The 5,546-nt window shown below is 35.2% G+C and overlaps 1 pseudogene; it reads right to left on the bottom strand.

The window, feature by feature from the left end:
* Nucleotides 1–4,513: 4,513 nt before the first annotated feature.
* The window catches only part of LOC101341946 (signal recognition particle 9 kDa protein-like), a 21,178-nt pseudogene continuing 20,145 nt past the window's right edge, over nucleotides 4,514–5,546 (bottom strand).

Raw genomic sequence — 5,546 nt, 5'->3', positions numbered from 1 at the left:
AAAAATTAAATTTCTTTTATAGATACAAGACTGTTTAGGTCGTCTGTTTTTTCTTAAGTGAATTTTGGTTGTTTGCGTCTTTGAAGTAATTGGCCCTTTTCATCTAGGTTTTGTCCAATATATGGGCATATATATATGTATTTGTAGTATTCTCTTCTTTGTGTTTGTGGGATTGGTAGCAGTGTATCTTCTCTTTTATTCCTAATACTGATAACTCGTGTCTTCTGTGCTTCTTCTTGTTCAACCTGGCTAGAGGTTAATTGATTTCATTGATCTTTTGAAAGAACTAGCTTTTGGTCTCATTGATTTTTCTGTTTCAGTTTTATTGATTTCTGCTGTAATCTCTATTATGTCCTTCCTCTGCTTCTTTTGGGTAGAATTTGGTATTCTTTCTCTTTAATCTCTTTAGTTTGAAGCTTAGGTTACCGATTTTAGATTGCTTCTAAAATAATTTAATTCTATAAACTTCTAAGCACTGCTTTAGCTGTATCCTACATATTTTTGTGCATTGTGTGTCCATTTCATTCAGTTTAAAATATTTTTTTAATTTCCCTTGGGACTTCCCCTTTGACTCATGGGTTATTTAGAAGTGTGTTGTTTAATTTCTAAATATTTCTAAATTTTTTCAGATGTTTCTGTTACTGATTTCTAGTTTAATTCTGTTGTGCTTTGAGAACATACTATGTCTGATTTCTATTCTTTTAGATTTAAGTTTTTTTTTTTTTTAATTTTGTTTTTGTTTTCTATTAATGGCCCAGAATATGGTATATCTTGGTGGATATTCCATGTGCACGTGAGAAGAATCTGTATTCTGCTCTTGTTGGCAGAGTGGTCTATAAATATTAACTAGATCAGCCAGGTTTACAGTGTTGTTTAGGTCATCTCTATACTTACTGATTTTCTGCTTGCTTGTTCTATGAATTACTGATAGAGGCATCTTAATGTCTTCAGTAATAATTGTGGATATGTCTGTTTCTCTTCATATCCATTAGTTTTGCCCCACGTATTTTGAAGTTCTGTTGTTGAGTACGTGCACATTTATGAGTATTATGTCTCCTTGGAAAATTGGCCACTTTCTTTCATGTCTGTCCTTATCTCGATAATATTCCTTATTCTGAAGTCTGCTTTTTCTGAAATTAATGTAGGTACTCCAACTTTCTTTTGGTTAGTGTTTTCATAGTATACTTTTCTCCATTCTTACTTTCAACCTATCTGTCTTTATATTTAAAGTGGATTTATTGTAGGCAATATATAGTTGGATCATTTTTTTAAATCCAGTCTGACACTTTGTCTTCTCACTGGTGTATTGAGACCATTAACATTTGAAGAGTTATTAATGTCATTGGTTAAAATCTTTAATCTTGCTAGCTGTTTTCTATTTGTTTCACTTTTTCTTTTTTCTGCCCCTTTTGGTTTAGCTATATATTGTTTTGTGATTCTATTTTGTCTCCTCTATTGACTTAATATTTATACCTCTTAAAAAATGTTTTAGTGATTGCTGTAGGGTTTACAATGTATCTTTTAAAATAATTTGAATCTATATTTAAATAATAATATACCACTTAATGTGTAATAATCTTTTCACAGTATATTCCCAATTCCTCCCTCATATGCTATAAACACATTACTACAAATTTTTCATTTGTTCTCATTTTTATACCTTCTCCTCCTATAGTTGAATTTCTCTACAGTAACGAAAGGTTCATTCATCCTCCTGCTATAAACCCCTCGTATGACTTATCTCACCTGGGAATATAAGCCAGTGTTTTCACAATGGCTTGGTAGTCCCTGCATGATTTTCCCCTTCGTCTTTGACTTCATTTCTTACAACTGCCTTTTTGATCATTTTGCTCCAGCCATGGTGACCTTTTTGTTATTAAACATGACAGGCTGGCTCCTACCTCACAACTTTAATCCCCTCAGCCTGGGAAGATCCCCCCAAATATCCCCTTGGTTTATTCTTTCCCTCTTTTAGAACATTCTCTGCTCAAATGTCACTTTACAGCAGAAGCCTTTCCTACCTAAAATGGTATGTATACATTCACACATACATAAGCACACCACCTCACATCACTCTTTATATCCTGCTCCTGCTTTTTTTTTTTTTATGAACCTTCTCACCATCTGACTGTATTTTATTTATTGTCTGTCTAACCCATGCAAAGTCTTATCCGTTCTGTTTACTTTGCTTTCCCATGAAAGAGAAATTGAGGGGAAAAGCCTGAACATAGTCAACACGCATTTATTCCACAATGTTAAACACTGAGCGAATACCTACATAGAGTCGATCACCAGGATGGAAGCTGGGGATACAAGAGTTAAGATTCAGCCCTGATCTTGGAGTTTATAGTAAAAAGTAAATACTATGGTTGGAAAATAGCCAGCCTTATAAATTGAACCAAAATGGTTATCAGCTCATACATATTTTTCCTGCTTTATCAAATTTCTAGTGGCTCTTTCCATTTTGTTTCAACCACAATAAACATGTTAAGTTTATCATATGAAGGCTGGAAAGATACAGTATGATGTTTTTGGTCCTCATATTTGAAATTTGATTAAAGTTTTTACACAGCCTGATATATTTTAGTTGAGATATATTCTATTCAGGCACTGGGATAGATAATCCACATAATTTACCTAACAATTCTCAAAGAATTCTAATGTAAGAAAAAAAAAAGGTAAATATTTAAGGCATTTCAGTGTAAACAATTTTATATTTTAAGACTACACTGCATGTTGCTATGTGTTGCTTTTAGTAAACTGTCTTAGCTTTGATACCATATAAATATTGCTATTAACACATGATTCATTGCCTAGTGGATACAGGCTTTTAGTACTGTTCCCACATATTTCTGACATATTGATATAAATTTAAACATCATATGGCCCAAACTATAAGGCTTACAGGGCATTTTGACAATGCTGAACTATATAGTATTCTCATCCTTCATACTTGATGACTGTCCCTTATTATTTGGCATGGAAAATTGTATATAATAGTGTATTCCCCATCTCAGTACATACCATCATTAACCTAATTGTTCAAACCAAAAACCTAGGAGCAAGGCCAGGTGTAAGGTTGTGAACAAGTACACTAGGCCGATGGCGGAGTTAGGGGCTGAATTCTAGCCACACTTTGCTAGCCAGTTCCTTGGTGTGGGGCTTCTTCTGATTTCTAATACAATTAATACATTTTCTCTGGCCATGCCTAGGAATTGTCCTTGACTTTTCTGTTTTCCTCAACCCCCGCTGCATCAGTTAGTTCTCTTAGCTCTATCTCTAAAACATACCCTGAATGAGTTCATTTCTTAGCACTTCCACTGCTACCACCCTAGTTCAAGCAACCAGTGTCTCTTGGCTGGGACTGCTGCAGTAGCCTACAACAGGTCTTCCTGCTTTCCAGTCATGTCCCCCTAACCCATCAGTAAACCACTTTCCATACTACCTTTGTCTTAGTTGCCTAGTACTGCTGTAACAGAAATACCATAAGTGCACAGTTTTAAAGAACTGATATTTATTTTCTCATAGTTTTGGAGGCTAGAACTCCAAATCAGGGTATGGGCCTTAATTCCCTACTTGTAGGTAGTCTTGGGCATTCCATGGCTTGTAGACAATCCTCACATGATGTTTGTCACTCCCACCAGCAATGCACTTGTTTTCCATAGCTTTGTCAAACCGAACCACAGAAATTTTGAATAGTTACAGATCTATTTTTTTACTTTTCATTTTTTATATTTATGTAATATTTTATTGGCTGACCTCTTTGAAACATGCCTAAATTCATACTGATAATGGAACTTTCCATACTAAAGTGTTGCTCAACATGACAAATTCCTAACAAAAAATATTTTAATGTAGTCCCTTCATTTCATTTTTGGGGAACCAACATGTGAAAATTACATTTAGGTGGTAAAATTCAGGTTACAAATATACAATGAATATCAAATAATATCATACTCTGGTTTACTGGAAAACATAACAATTGTGAGTCATACTTAATACCAAGAGAAACAATGGGGAAGGGTGTCATAGAGGTATGCAAAGATTTAACAATTCAAATAATCCTTAGCCCTTCTGAGAAACTATAGGTTGGAAATATGTAGTAAATATTTCTGTAATATGGTGATTTCAGTCTATTAGAGATCATCATTCGGTTTATCCATTCAAAGTAACTGCAGTTGTTTTTGATCACTGAAAAATGGATTCAGAGTAAGTCATAACTCACTAAGTGATGACAATACAAATCCCTTACTCAAAAACATAGTTTAAATCTGGAAAGGTTAAGGTAAAGCATACTTGTCATTCCAAATTACTTCTGGAGCTAATTGAGATTATACTACTATACATAATTAGAAATACGATGTGCATAGTTAATTGCAGTGATCATATTTTATATTTGTTGGTCATCAGTAGCACACATTTTTATGCTCCAAAAGAAATATCAATCCAGCAAAATGTTCACATTTTCTTTTCAAGATAGATTAAATTTAAGGAACAACTGGCTTCTCTTGATACCTTATTTTCAAATTATTAATACAACTTTACCAGAGAAATAATTATGTATTTTGCCCAACACAAAATAATCTGTGAAAGGTTTCTTAGATGCATATCTTGCTCAGTTTCAAAAAGTAAAGGCTCTCTAGCTTTCTAAACATTAAAAAAGTGCAAAAAAAGATCTCTGATATTGATCAGATGTTGACTAGCGCACTCAGTTACACAAAGTATTTTATGTCCCAAAACTTTCTCAAATTCAAAAGGTACTTACTTCCTAAAACACGACAGTCTTCATTTTAAACCATTCAGTATGTTTCTATGGCAACACTACAGGATTCCTTGGCTACCGTAAGTCGCATTAGTTGACTGTGGAACTTCTCAATCTTTTTTACATCTTGAGCTTGGTCTGTTCTATACACCAAACTAAACTACCTGTTACTTTAATACACAAACTCCCATCAATATGCCTCTTTTTGAGAACCACACGTGCCTTTATAGGGTCGGCGAGGTAGAGCTTCTCGGCTGCGCGGCAGAACTGCTCGCAGGTCTGGAACTGCGGTGTCCTGGCCCCGGGTGGGAAGGGAGACGGAGGCAAGGCCGCGGGGCTGGAGGCTGCTAGGCGCGCCCACGTCAGCCCACCTGCCTCCCTACCCGCTGCGTCCACCAGCCACTACAGGTTTGTTTTAAATTGCTATTTTCATTTTATGGCATTATCACAGTGCCGGAAATAGGGCAAATTTGTACTTAAGCCCTTTTTAAAATCTCATGTCTAATGATTATGTATAATATTGAAAGCCATTGAAAATTTTTATTATTCAGAACTTGTTGGCATCCTGTTTCTTTGAAGCAGAGAATGCCTAAAGTGGGACTCAAATAGGAACCTAATTTCTTTATTGTTGTGCTTTAAGTGAAAGTTTACAATTCAACTTAGTCTCTCATTTGAAAATTCATAGTTATGTGACCCTAGTTGCTCTCCCTATACTGTGACAGCACACCCCTCCTTTCCACCCTGGATTTCCTGTGTCCATTCAACCAGCTCCTGACCCTCTCTG

This window comes from Trichechus manatus, unplaced genomic scaffold (genome assembly GCF_000243295.1).
Source record: "Trichechus manatus latirostris isolate Lorelei unplaced genomic scaffold, TriManLat1.0 scaffold00174, whole genome shotgun sequence".
Classification (NCBI taxonomy): Eukaryota; Metazoa; Chordata; class Mammalia; order Sirenia; family Trichechidae; genus Trichechus; species Trichechus manatus.
This window is presented reverse-complemented; position numbering and strand designations above follow the sequence as displayed.